Raw genomic sequence first — 14,719 nt, forward strand, 5'->3', positions numbered from 1 at the left:
AACAGAGTGGCTCGTCTCAATTTTTCAACCCATCTCTGAAGATTCGTGTTCTTGTTACCTAGGAAACGGTCGTACGTAACGTTACTCTCCTAAAAGCTAAGTTTAGCTAGCATTACAATTCCTTTTACTGACACGTTTTATTTTGGGAAGCTAGTATCGTCTTCCTGACCTTATACGTTTACTTAACTCACAGTCAATGAATGATCGACGTAATACCATAGCGTAATACACGTTAACCAGCAGGGGGGCAGGCGACATGTCTTTACAGCCACCAGAGAGCATCCTTGTCCTGCTTTAGGAACACTATTCTGACTCAGGCTGTATTGTATTTAATCTCATGTGTTGTCACTCTTTCTTCTCTTTTGTAAACAGGTTGGAAAAAGTACTCATATATCTTGTACTTAACTAAAATCAGTACCACATAATAGGAATTCTCTGTTACAAGTAAAAGTCCTGCATTCAAAATGATACTCAAGTAAGGGTAGCCTACTCATTATGCAGATTGGCCCTTTGCAAATTAATATATATCATTACATATCATTCAGCTGACGCTTTTATCCAAAGCGACATACAATGTGCAAAAACCATAAAGAATCAAACTCGGAAAGTGGAGATATATTCACTTCAAGCAAGATCATACGTACCATAGTAGGTGCTGGTGAATCAGATACAAGCCCTAAATTAAATCAACAAGTGCTTTTTAATATATTTTATGTCTTGAATATAATTATTGAAACATCAATGTGTTATTAAAGCTGGTAAAGGTGCAGCTTTTTTATTTCTCTGTATAACCTACTGCAGGGTAGCTTGAATTGTGTGAATTTTAATCCAGGTGTAACTAAAGTTGTATTTGAGTGTTGATTATATTTCACATCATTTATCCAAATCTTCAAAGTAACCAAAGGAATTAAATAACTGTAGTAAAAGTACACAATTTAGCTCTGATTTGTAGTAGGTAAAAGTACAAAGTAACAACAAAAACGTTGCTTTACTCAAGTAAAGTACAAGTCTCTCAAAATGATACCTAACAGTACTTGAATAGATGTACTTAGTTACTTCACACCACTGTTTAAACAGTAGGGTTTGTTAGTCATTGTCAAGTCACTAAGCTCAGGTAACATCATAGCGAGACAAATAAACTGCTCTGCTATGAGATCACATTTTCATTCTTGATATTAGAAGCAATCTCAACTCCAAGGAAACTTCATCCCTTGTCCGGGATATTACGTTTTTGTATTGATATGTTATTTTGTTAAAAATAAATAGTATAGGTTTTCATTTATTTACTATAAATGAGCGACATTTTCTTGTGATTGAGCATGTCCATCTTTATCTGATCACTCAGACAGCATTGCCTTCTCACATTTACTTTTTTCTTACAACATCCTCTCCTGGGTACACTCCTTGAGATTAAAGATTTAAAAAAACGTTCATATGATTGTGTATCAGTAAAATGTGTACCAGCGCTATGAAGCGAAACAGATGTATCTCCAGATGTTTTTATCATCCCCTTGCCTTATTCTCTCTTGTAAATGTTGTTCAATTTGACAGAAAAACCTGAACTTCAGAGACTAAAAGAGCATGGTTTATTTTACCATCAACCTTTTATTTATAGATCTGGTTTTTTACATAACTTTGAAAGGGTACTGCTTTCCATCAGTAAAGGGTACAATGCTGCAAATGCTTCGGTGCTTGTATATTTTTTTATAAACATAGGATTTTCCTTCCTCCAACTATAGTCCTTGTAACTCCCTCCATATCATATTTGTATTCATCCTGGTTCAAATACTAATTCTCAACATTCCTGGTTGGTGGAGGATGTGGGATCTTTTTGATCTACATTCCAGTATGGGACGTCCAGACCCCGATATCCCAATAAGGAGAGACAAGCATGTCCTTCATGGTCACCCTGAAGTTATAATAACGTAATGTCTCTTTAATTGTTGTGATTTTAAAGTCCTTTAGGTTATTAAAATGTCCATCTTTTGCCTGAAATGCATCATGAGGTAAGTCTTACAACCATTGTTTTAACTTCCTTAGCCATTTATAATCAGACCATACTCAAAACATTGATGATCATTTGAGTAATAAACTGAAATGTATTTAAACATTATATTCTCAGAAAACAGGATAATTTAGTTTGTCTAGACTAGGGAGAAAGCTGATGCTGAGAATATTTGATGGACCGAAAATTGGGCCCATGCAGCTGTTAAAACCCCAAAAATTGATTGACAAAGACAATTATGCCAAATTGATGTTTTCATACCGTACAGCCAGGCTATAACCTGACATAATTGAGTCAAGTCATTAAAGCAAAAGTGTTATTCCTCATTGTCTGCTGATTGCTATGTTGTAATTGCACTTGATTTATGCTCATTAGATGAAAACTGAAAAACGTGGCAGGCTGGAATAAGGCGGGGCAGGTGAGAAGATGTAACAGCTGAGGAATGTTTGCCCTGTGATCAAATGTTTCCATGACAGTTTTGCAGATTCAATAGCAGATATTGCATCTTATCCAAATGCTATGTCACTCGTTGATGAATGATAACAATTGCATAATGGAAAACTTGCCTGCCTCGTGTCCAGACAACATCCGTCTGTGTGTTGGTTCAAGTAATTCCCACAACCAGTGTAGAAGAATCAGCTTAAGCAGGACACTGAGGTTATGACCTCTGTTTTTTTAAGTCATTTGGAGATTTTAGGGACCTTTTTGGGGGTTGATTAAAAGGTGTTTCTACCATTTCGTTAAACCTACATTTTAGCTCACGAGATCAGAGATTTAAATGTACTATTTCCATACCGACATTTTATTTTTGGCCATAAAACAAAGTGATGACCTTTATTGAATTTGCATACAATATGACTAGAGTCCTGCCTACGACCCTAAGCTTGAGATTTGTAGTTTTATTAACATTACATTCAATATATAATGCATCATTAAAACACAATGACTAATTGTTGTACATGTTGACATTCTTACTATTGCTAAGCTAATGTTTGCATAAAAATTGGTCTGGTCATTATATTATAAAAGCATAACCAGTCATGTCACGTATGGAGAGGAAAATGATAAAACATACAAAAAAAGGTAATTAAAAGATAAACAAAGCTGCTGACGCGGATGCTCTAAATTCCTGCCCAAGAGTTATCTTCAGCAACATTGCTTGTGTATAGGCCTAAGTGACTGGACTGAAAGCTCTTCTCCTATCTCTATCACTCCAGTCCACACATATTAACACAGATGAACATGATGTGTGGTTTGTATTAACAGTAGTACAATAGAAAAAAAAAAGTGTGGACGATTAAAGACAAGGCCAGGTTCTCTGAGTGATAACACTATTTGGTGTAACAACTCTCAGATTGAGAAGGCCTGGAGCAGAAGAGGTGACTCCTTAAGTGCTTCTGAATTGATCGTGTTTCTAGGCCCAATTACATTATCTAACCTGGACCTATGAGTGCAGACTGTGTCTTTTATTCCCAAATGTCAATCAAACAATTAAGGGGCCTAACAGGCTCCAGTAAAAACTCCACACACAGAATTCTCCAGGAGGACCATCTCAGGCTATGTCATCATCTTCATGAGGTCAACCTTTAGTAGGCCTATTTGTTAATTCCCTTAATTATCTTCTGGCTTAATCTTTTCCCGTCAAAAAGAGAACATGCAGCACAAAGTCGTATTGGCAGCCACTTCAGTAATAGCTTAATTTAGCAGAAATGTTTTTGAGTGTCAGCTAAAATTAAGACATTATGCAAATAATAATAATACACTTTTACAGAGAGAAATGTCAATTTGAAAAACATTTTTCAAACATTTTATTAACAGCCTATAAGATATGTTTTAATAACGTGTAAGTAGCATACCTTTTACTAGTAACATATTGTATACAAAGTCAAACAAAAGTCACATGGAAAAGTTAAAAAGGGTGGGGGGGCGGTCACTATAGCGGCCAGCACAGTGACCCAAATCAAGTACACCTACGATGAAGCACGTCATCAACAGGTGCATACTGTGTGTTGCTAATAGCTAACATGCTAACATGCTAGGGTTCTTTTGGTTTCATCCATAAGACGATCCTCCAGCGGTTTACTGAGGAACCATACCTTCAGTGAGGACTTTCTGCAGTTTGTGACCTGATGAGTTTGACTGCAGAGCTTCATTCAGCTCTAAAGTTTTGGGAACATTGAGGAGCTCAGTAGGACAGAGAGGACTGTGAACTGAGATGAACCTGGAGCAGACTGAGGAGGATTCACAGAAGATTCACAGCATGACGTTCATACAGGTGAACTGTCTTATTGTTGTGATTTGCGTGTGTGCGCGCGTGCGCAAAGTGATGTCTAGAAAATAAATGTAATGCTGATTTGGACATTATGGCTTTGCTAAGAGACACTTTCAAAGGAATACATTCATTATGTAGGCTAAAGTGTTTTTTGTTTCCCTTTTTTAAAAAACAAATCAGAAGCTGTTACTTAAAATCCATTTTAACTGACTTACTTTCTTATTTTATCTGAATATTTCATTTACACTTGGACTTATAGGAATACAATGTTCTTTACTGAAGAGAAGTGGGTTCACAGATACGATATGCTACTGCTATTTACAGAGACTCACCAAGGGAAAGAGTTGTGCCCAGACTTGGAGAACAATGGGAAACACTGCTGTAGTATTTTACTAATGAATCAGAAACTTTTCCTAATGATGTCATGGTGAGAGTGAACTTTGTTACTGAACTCTTTATTCTGCTCAGGGTCAGGCGGTGCACGCTGTGAGTCCCAAAGGGAGCTCGGTCATTCTCAGTCACTCTGCACTCTGCCTCTGGTTGTATGGCATATTGTGATGTTTTAGATTGGATGAGGTCAAAATTAAATGCATTCTCCAGACGCAAACACATTTAACCTCTGGAAATTCAACAGGTAGGCGTAACTGTTTTGTGACCCACAAAAATATGCAGCGAAATCCACGCCTCGTTACATTTTACAGAGTTATGGCCATAGTGTGCACACACACAGACGTGTTCTTATTTCTATTGCAGTGACATCATTTTGTAAAGATACACCAACCTTTTCTGTGCTAACCCTGTCATCAGACTTGTTTCAGTATGTTAAAACTGCTATAGTCTGGTGCATGTTTGCAAATACAGGAGGCACATGAAATGAGAACTGGGAACATCAGAACACAGACCTTGTTATGTCTTCCTCCCAGTACACTCTCTAATTGTTGTTTTTGCGTTGTGATACTGTTTCTAAGATATGCTGGGAATCCTAGCAGAGTTGTGTAGGGACACGCCGAGGAAGAGAAACATGGAGAAAGGGGAATAGGTAGGAAAAGGTAGATAAGACCCTCTGTGATGTTTTGTGTTTGATAATATCTGTGAGACTGTCTGCTCAGCGTCTCGCTGCCATACTGTGTCTCTTAACCTAATGCTGCCAGCAACTCAGCGTAAAAGGTATTGATGGATAACAGTTTGTTGTCCGAGAGTGATGGTCTTAGGGGATCAGTGTTGAAGGTCTAACAGGATTATTGTTGTGGTTAAACGGACAAAGAGGTTTCAGCTCTTCAAGGGTCAGAGATCAGGACCATTACATCTAGTGGCTGATGCATGGCTTCGGACTTATAGTTGTTTGTCAGATAAATGGTTTTCTTAAGTGTCCCACCAATATACAAACACATATTTTTTTCTCAAGGTTTTGTTGTCATTTGCTGAGGTTTGGAATGTTGATTTGAATACACCTCATTATGACAGAGATCAATGATGTTTGCTTGGCGTTTTGTAACAAGTTCAACACATATATAAATTCAACAACAGCTTCTCTTTAACATACATATGGTTGATGTTTTAGCCTACTTACATCATGTCATAACAAGCCCAGAGAACACTGCATGTGTGCCTTTGTAACAGTCACCACAAGAGCATAGGCTTTGTTTATGAGCACCATGGTTTCTGCTAGTGAGCAATACAATTGGTAGTTTCTGTTCACTAAAAAAAATGAATAGTGAGTAGCTATCCAATATTGCTGAATAAAGAGCAGCATAACTACAGTTACATCTGCAAATCACCTAAACTATGTATGGATACTGTTGCCCCCTTTTTGGACTCCCTTTATTCACATATTGAGGAATACATTTGTATGCTTTACAAAGGTGTCGACACACCTTTGGCAACATATTGTATCACCAAAATATGTATACTTTTGAATAAATGAGCAACTTACTGAAGGAACCACTGTTTAATTACTATGTCAGAGCTATTTAAAAAAAATGTCACACCCACTGTAGTGATGTTCTTGTGTCTTATGATCCATAAGGGCACATATATATTTAAATGTTTAATTCCCTTGGATAGAAAATCTGCTGAATAAAGGTCTTATGATTCGCCCCTGATGAAGAAGAGCAGAAAGAGACAATAAAGTGCTCTAGTTTGTCAACATGAGACTGTTTACATTAAAAAAACATGTGACGCATCTTACATTAAGTGCATTTCATATATAACAACACTTTCCATTTATATCATTTGGTCTCCGAGTCTATGGACTCTCACACTCTTGACATTTGGGAGACAACCCAAACACTCTCCTCGTCCCACTCCCCGACACTTCTGTTAGGCCATTTCCACCATGGTCTCCGTGGTAACGGTCCGGTACGGTGCCTGATATGGAAAAAATTATGCTGGATTTTCCGCAGCGTCCAGGAATGTCATCTCAAGTCTTTGCCAGCCTGTTTTGGCCTCTGAGGGAGACAATCTTGCTCCTGTGACACTGACTGCTAAACAACAAGTGGCGAGCTCACACAGCCCCCCCTGCAGCGCTGGACCTAACGCAGGGCCATTCAGAAACATATGCACTCCATAGATGAAAGTGGACGTAGTCACTGTGATGTCACCCATTAGTTTGTGTAATAAGGTAAAGCCTTGAGTCTATCATTTTGGTTTCTAACTGTTGACATTTTGATTTTTAAAACCAGAAAGGACACCGAGGATGGAGCAACTAAATGCTGAAGAAGACATTTTTAGGAGATCAAAATGTTATAGTAACTTAGCAAACTGAAAGTTATCGTGAAAGGGTTTGAGTTGTAAGACAAAAAACACAGCGCATACAGACTGGACACAAGCTAGCCCCGCCTTATTATTGTATTGGTTATCATTATTTATTGTCAACTTTCCTCTAAATGGGTCCACAATTTACAAAATTACATACTGAATTGAAGAATACCTTAGACTACTATTGAGACCAAAATATTTAGAAAGTAGGGTCATTCCCTCATAGACTTTTATAGATTCAGACTTATTGTTTTTTAATTTCCCCCTGCTTTTGATTGGAAAGAAGTGTAAATCTCTCCTGCATTGTTTTCGCTTTCTTACCTGGAATTTGCCACCAGATGCTCACACACGCTTGTGTTTGTTTGTTTGTTTGTGTATTGCACTCACACATACTTCCTGTAGCCACTGACACCTTCAATTGTCCCATTGTGTTTGAACAGAAAACACTGTGGCCAGAGTAAATGGCAAACAACTTGCTTGAGATAGACAAGGGACTAACATTATATTGGCCTTAAATAACAGCCAGCAAAGCCCTTTAAATCATATTAACCTACCAGTAAGAACAAACCAAATTGTTCCAAACCATAAGATGTTCCTTCAGTTTAAAATCGTTGTGGAGATTAGTGAAATGCTTGTGTAACAGTTGTTATATTGGATAAACAGATGATAAACAAAGGAGAGGTGAGGAGCATGGTTAGGCTGCCCCCCCTGAGCCTCATCAACAGGCCTCTGATCTCCGGTCTGCTCCAAATAAAACAATAGGGCCAAACCTAAGCCCAAGCATCAAGCATACTGTACGAGTCACGCTGCAATGAGTCATACAGTTTAACACTTGACAGTATTTATAAAATGAGTGATGATTAAATAACTAACCCCCCAAAGCCGACAGGTGGAAGCTGGGGTGGTGGTGGGGCAGGCAAGCAGCAGCGATGTGGAAGTAGCTGCAGCAATAGCAGCTGCAAGCAATGCATAGAGAGATTTCTGGCAGGTTAAATAGAGCGGCATATTAAGGAGACTCTGTTTGGATAGAGTGGCAAGGGGTGTTATGTATGAATGCAGCATACTGTAAGTGCTCGAGTTGACTGCCTGAACTAGCTCGACGGCCTGATGGATGTATTATGCTCCATTAGGAGAGGTGAGTAACTCCAGTGGATGGATGGATCTATTAATGGATGGATTATTGGATGGATGGGTGAGTGAGTGCAGGTTGACAGGTATTGAGCGAGAGTGTTGAGACCACCACAGCCGGCCCAGTCCCTGGTGGGATGGAGGGACGGGTGAATGGGCCTGGTGGCTTAAGCACCACCTGATGCCTCCTCCTGTCTTTTTGTTTAAAGTGAAGAAATTATATCATAGGCAACTAAGGGAAAGGGTGTGTAATGGTAGGAGTGTTTCCTTTTGCTCTTCAATGTCACATTACTCCCTTTGGAAGTCAAATAATTCCCTAAATGCAATCGATTGTCGTTTCAATGGAAACACCTCTCACACAGCAGCGATGTGTACTATCTGCAGCTACAGAATACTAAAGAACAAAGCAACAAGCCTCTGCATGCCACACACAGTCACTGCTTCATGTGGCCACAACATGTTGGAGGTCTTTACTTCATTATACAAAGAGGTACCTCAAGGGAAAGACTTTGTTTTATCTTTGGCACTGGCTGTGCGTGTTGTTTAATTTAAGTCATAACATATCGATGACGATCTTTTTGATGATTGCACATGACTTATGATAAAGAAGACGGTGCTTGAAGGGACACAATTAATAATTTACTCAACTTTTTCCGAGTGCTTTCATGTAAGGGGCTTTCAGGGAATCTATCCATGATGTTGGGTGTAATCCACCTTTTGTAACAAAGTGATAACATGAATTTCAACAAATATTTAAACCTTAAAATACATCGGTATATGAAAAACACATTAGATGTATAATCTTAGACCCGTACCAAAACTTGATATAACTAGTGATGCTAGTTGGCATCAAAATATATCTATTCTTAAATCTTGACATAACTCTGACTCGCAAGTACTGGATATTCAGTGAAACTGCACCTGCTGAGCTTGTTATTTGTGGATCTTATCAAGCAGCACTTGTATTTTGCTGACTTAAATGAAATTCTGAGATTTTTAGCAATTCAGTTTTTCCTATCGCTGAATGATTCAAAATCTGTCACCTCTCAATCAGCAATACTCAATCTGCAAGTCAGTGGTTTCACAATCAATATGAATCTGAGACGTTGGTGTGACCTTTACTGCCACTCACATCCTGCCTTACATGCTGAGCAATCCATTTCTCCATCACATGATGGTGAATGTGTGTTGATGTTGATTTAAACGATGATAGAGGGCTTTGTCTGGGTAAATATGCAGAATTGTATAATATAGCTAATAATTACTGGTGAATATTGCATTTATAAATAACTTACCACTGACACGGCAGATTTAAGGAATTTGCCTGGATTACATTTTTATATTTACATAATCAGAAAATAAAAGGCCGATAAATGTATCTGCCAAGTTTCAAAATGTTCACCCTGAACATGCCCGCAAAATGTTTAGTGACATTAAATATGCTTTCCTGATCATAAACAAGATCCACTACTAACAACTGAAGGTATTGGTTAACTTCATGGAAAGATCATGTTCTTGGTTGAATAAAAAAAAGCACATGACATGTTGACTTTAAAACCATTTACCAAAACCACAATCGTCCCCTAACCTTAACCAAAGTGTGTGTTTGTTTTCTATACATGCCAGAATACAGCAGCCCTCTGCTTTATACACAAACAAACAAACAAATAAACAAACAAACACATTAGTGGCATGTACAGTAGACGTAATTATCTACCACTCACCATCATTCTATTTGGGTATAAAAAAAACAGTTCTCAATACACTCGTATTTAGCCAAACCCTTACTATTAAGCACTTTTGATTCCTCTTTCACCATAAAGGCATTGCTTTCTTTCACAATCGAACTGTCACACAATTGATCATTTTGTGGGTGAAGTATTCCTTCAACTCAGTCATTTCTAGGAATTAAACATCCTCTTAGTTCAGTTTCAAATCTTCTTACTTCTACATCATGAAGATTTCAGCATCCATGCAGTCATGTTGAAAACAGGGACTTCCCTTTCCCTGGTCTTTGCTACACTGACTGTTGAACAGGTGTTTTGTCTTTGAGATATTTAGAACAAAGCAGAGGTAGATCCCCTCACAGGATTGAGACCTGTTTAACTCACCATGAGGAGTAATTTGAGCCTGAAACCGACCTCAACAACAACTTAATGGAGAGAAAGGAACTAGGAACTAGGAACTATTATCTGTCAGTTACCACAACAAACCTGAATAACCCTGGAACATTTTGGAAAGCCATAAAATCGATATCCACCGGTGAAATCCGTAATGAGCTACCTCCGTGCCTTACCACAGCATCTGGCTCTATATATCGGACAGGGCTTCTATGCTAAATTGCTTTAATGAGCATTTTGTGTCCTGTGGCTCTCTGTTTGATTCTGTCACTAACTCTGCTTCTGTGAACACCTCAATCCGTGACTCTGAACAATGTGGTCTGGAAAACCCTTTCAGTTTTACTCCTTTTACTATTGATGTTGTTCATGAAGCCTTAATCAAGTTAGATCCTAAGAAACCGTCTGGCCCGGACAACGTAGAACCTTTCTTTTTAAAGATAGCTGCAGATTTTATTGCTCCATCTCTCACTTCTCTTTTTAACCTCTCCCTCAGCTCAAACACAATTCCAAAAATATGGAAGTCAGCGTATGTCCTGCCTTTATTAAAAGGAGGGGAGGCCACCTTTTTAAATAATTATAGGCCTATCTCTAAATTGTCAGTTCTAGCTAAGGTTCTTGAACGCCTAGTGAGTCAATTCAATTCAAAACCTTTATTTATCCAGGTAAAATCCCATTGAGATCAATGATCTCTTTTTCAAGGGAGACCTGCAGCAGTAGGTTCCACAAGAAGACATAAAAACATAAACAACAGAACAACAAAAGGACATCATACAGCAAAATGTACACTGATTACAATTTACATATCTATCCACATGTACAGGTACCAACAGCATCTGATTTTGTTGCATCCAACCGAGCTTTAAAAACATGTAGTGGTACTAGCTTGGTAATTTTCCATTCTTTTTGCAGACTGTTCCATGTTAGTGGAGCTGCACATCTAAAAGCTTTCTTCCCTAAGACAGTCCTAACACTTGGCACATTTAATAAAACCACAGCATGCGATCTCAGGCAATAAGTACTTTCAATTCGCCGAGAGATCAGGGAGCAGATATAAGATGGTAGTTTATCCAACATGGCTTTGTAAATGAAAAAGTACCAGTGACTGAGCCTCCGTACAGTAAGTGATGGCATAACCGCCTTGGTATACAGGGTACAGTGATGCGTAAGTGCTTTACAATTTGTCAAAAATCTCAGTGCACTGTGATACGCAGCATCTAACTTGCTCAGGTAATTGGCAGGTGCATTCATATATAACAAATCACCATAGTCCAGCACAGGTAAAAGGTCACAGTGACTAGCCTTTTCCTGGCCTCAAGCGAGAAACAGGACTTATTTCTGTAAAAGAAACCTAGCCTAACCCTCAGCTTTTTAAGCAGGTTATTTACATGAAATTTAAAAGTGAGACAGTCATCAAGCCAGATACCCAGGTATTTGTAACAGGTAACCACTTCAAATGGTATTCCTTGCGTAGTTACAATATCCAAAGCAGTCTCTGGTGTATTTTTAGCTTTAGCTTTAGAAAAGAGCATTACCTTGGTTTTATCCACATTTTAAAAGAAGCTTAAGCTCAGAGAGCTGAGCCTGAATAATGTTAAAAACAGCCTGTAATTTAACAACAGCCTCGTTAAACGAGGGACCTGCACAGTACATAACGGTATCGTAAAAATGTAAGGTTGCTCCTTGGACATTTTCACCTAAACTATTCAAATAGATAGAGAATAATAGCGGACCTAAAACTGAACCTTGTGGTACACCATTAGTGATGTTTAACCGCTCAGAAGGCATGTCCTGCATGGCTGGATATGCCAATACTGAGTGAACAGATAAAGGAGTTTTTATGTACAAATAACATCCTGTCTAAACATCAGTCAGGCTTCAGAAAGCAACATAGCACCATCACTGCCACAATGAAAGTAGTAAATGATATTACGAGTATTTTAGATAATAAGCAGAGTTGGGCAGCTCTATTTGTTGACTTGTCCAAAGCGTTTGATACCGTCGATCATCGCATCTTAAAGCAGTGGCTACTCAGTATAGGCATATCCAGCCATGCAGTGGGGTGGTTTGTGAACTACCTCTCTGAAAGGTCCCAATGTGTTCACTTTGATGGGCTGTCTTCTGAGTGGTTAAACATTACTAATGGTGTTCCTCAAGGTTCTGTTTTAGGTCCGCTATTATTCTCCATCTATATCAATAGTTTAGGGGAAAATGTCGATGGAGCAACCTTACATTTGTATGCGGACGATACCGTTATGTTCTGTGCAGGTCCCTCCATTAAGGAGGCTGAACATTATTCAGACTCAGCTCGCGGAGCTTAAGCTTCTTTTAAATGTTGATAAAACCAAGGTAATGCTCTTTTCAAAAGCTAAAAAGACACCAGAGCCTGTTGTAGATATTGTAACTACGCAAGGAATACAACTTGAAGTGGTTACCTGTTACAAACACCTTGGATCTGGCTTGATGATTGTCTCTCTTTTAAACTTCATGTCAATAACCTGCTTAAAAAACTGAGGGTTAGGCTAAGTTTCTTTTACAGGAACAAGTCCTGTTTCTCACTTGAGGCCAGGAAAAGGCTAGTCACTGTGACCTTTTTACCTGTGCTGGACTATGGTGATTTGATGTATATGAATGCACCTGCCAATTGCCTGGTCAAGTTAGATGCTGCGTATCACAGTGCACTGAGATTTGTGACAAACTGTAAAGCATTAACCCATCACTGTACCCTGTATGCAAGGGCAGGTTTGCTTTCACTAACTGTACGGAGGCTCAGTCACTGGTACATTTTTATATACAAAGCCATGTTAGGGAAACTTCCATCCTACATCTGCTCCCTGGTCTCACGGCAAATTGTAAGTGGCTACTGCCTGAGATCGAATGCTGTGGTTTTATTAAATGTGCCAACTGCTAGGACTGTTTTAGGGAAGATAGCTTTTAGATGCACAGCTCCTCTGTCTTGGAATAGTCTGCAAAAGGAATGGAAGCTGTGCAATTTGGTTCCACTAAATGTTTTTAAAGCAAGGATAGATGCTATCCAATCGGAAACTGTTGGAATCTGTAAATGTTACTAGCTATGTAAACTGTAGTCGCTGTAAATATGCTGTATGATGTCCTTTTTGTTTTTCTGTTATGTTTATATGTATTCATGTGGAACCTACTTGCAGCAGGTCACCCTTGAAAAAGAGATCAATGATCTCAATGGGATTCACCTGCATAAATAAAGGTTTGAAATGAAATGAAAAGTAATAATGCATCTCATATTCGAGCCCGTGAAGTTGTTTCTGTACGGATTATTTAGTTTGAGGCATGTAACTTCGAAGACAAAAAGTACATCGACTGCTCTCAAAACAAAACTGTTGAGAACAAACAGTACAATTCTGACAGTCTCCCAAATGTTTGTACTTCTCATAAACACTCTCTGTGGGGGTGTTTTTATTCACCTGCTGCTAACTGCGTCGGAAACATCTAGAAAGGTTGTTGATGCACGCGTGTGCCTCCAGCCCTTCGTTCTTGTTTACCATCAGCCGCACTCGTCCGGCATGTTCCTGGAACAGAAAATGCACCAGAGGGCTGGAGATGGACATGTGTCCACTCCTCCACAGGGTCAGCAGAGGAGACCTCCACACTGACAGGCTGCAGCTGGGACTCCCGGCCTTGCTGCGTAGCATCATTGGGATGCAATCATCGGGAGAAAGAGAGGGATTGTTCCTCAGGATGTGTGTGTCTGGCCCACGCAGTGTGACTGTCAAAGCCAATCTCAATGCTGGATTATTCTTCTTGTTGTTTCCTTATTTAACACATTCAAAGTTCATTGACACAACTGCCTTTTTGTGTGAGTGTGTTACTTCTCCCTAGGATGTGTGTGTAGGCTCTATTGGTACCATATGTCCTCCTCGGCCCCCGCTGTTGAGTCTATTTTCGGGGAAATGACCTCACAAACAGAAGCATTGCTAATCTGATATCTGGTTCCCTTTTTTCGTCGGATGCGTGAACAATGAAGTGTCACTTTCAAACATCTGGAGGGCTTGTGAACGCCTGAGTCACCACAGGGCGGGTCGGGCCTATGGCTGTGTACATATTGAATGTACCACCATACATGAGTCTTACAACACAACGCCTACTGAAGTTGTGAAACTATTTTCTATCGGCCATCCGAGGTGATTCACTCTCCTCATATCTCTGATGAAATGGAAATGAATCACAAACACTCCCTTGTCAGGTGACTTCCTTTTCTGAATCAGGGGTCATATCTGAGGGTCCTTGCACACACATACACACACATTCACCCAACCCTTACAGATGGCTACAATCAACCTCTTGTGCATTTACCGTCAATGAAGCATCACTGCCACACTTTTATACATCAGTCATGCATAATAGCATTCTTAACACGTTAGTACGACTGAATCAATCTTCACTGGACGGTAAACGACGTGTACA

This window comes from Gymnodraco acuticeps, unplaced genomic scaffold (assembly GCF_902827175.1).
Source record: "Gymnodraco acuticeps unplaced genomic scaffold, fGymAcu1.1, whole genome shotgun sequence".
Lineage (NCBI taxonomy): Eukaryota > Metazoa > Chordata > Actinopteri > Perciformes > Bathydraconidae > Gymnodraco > Gymnodraco acuticeps.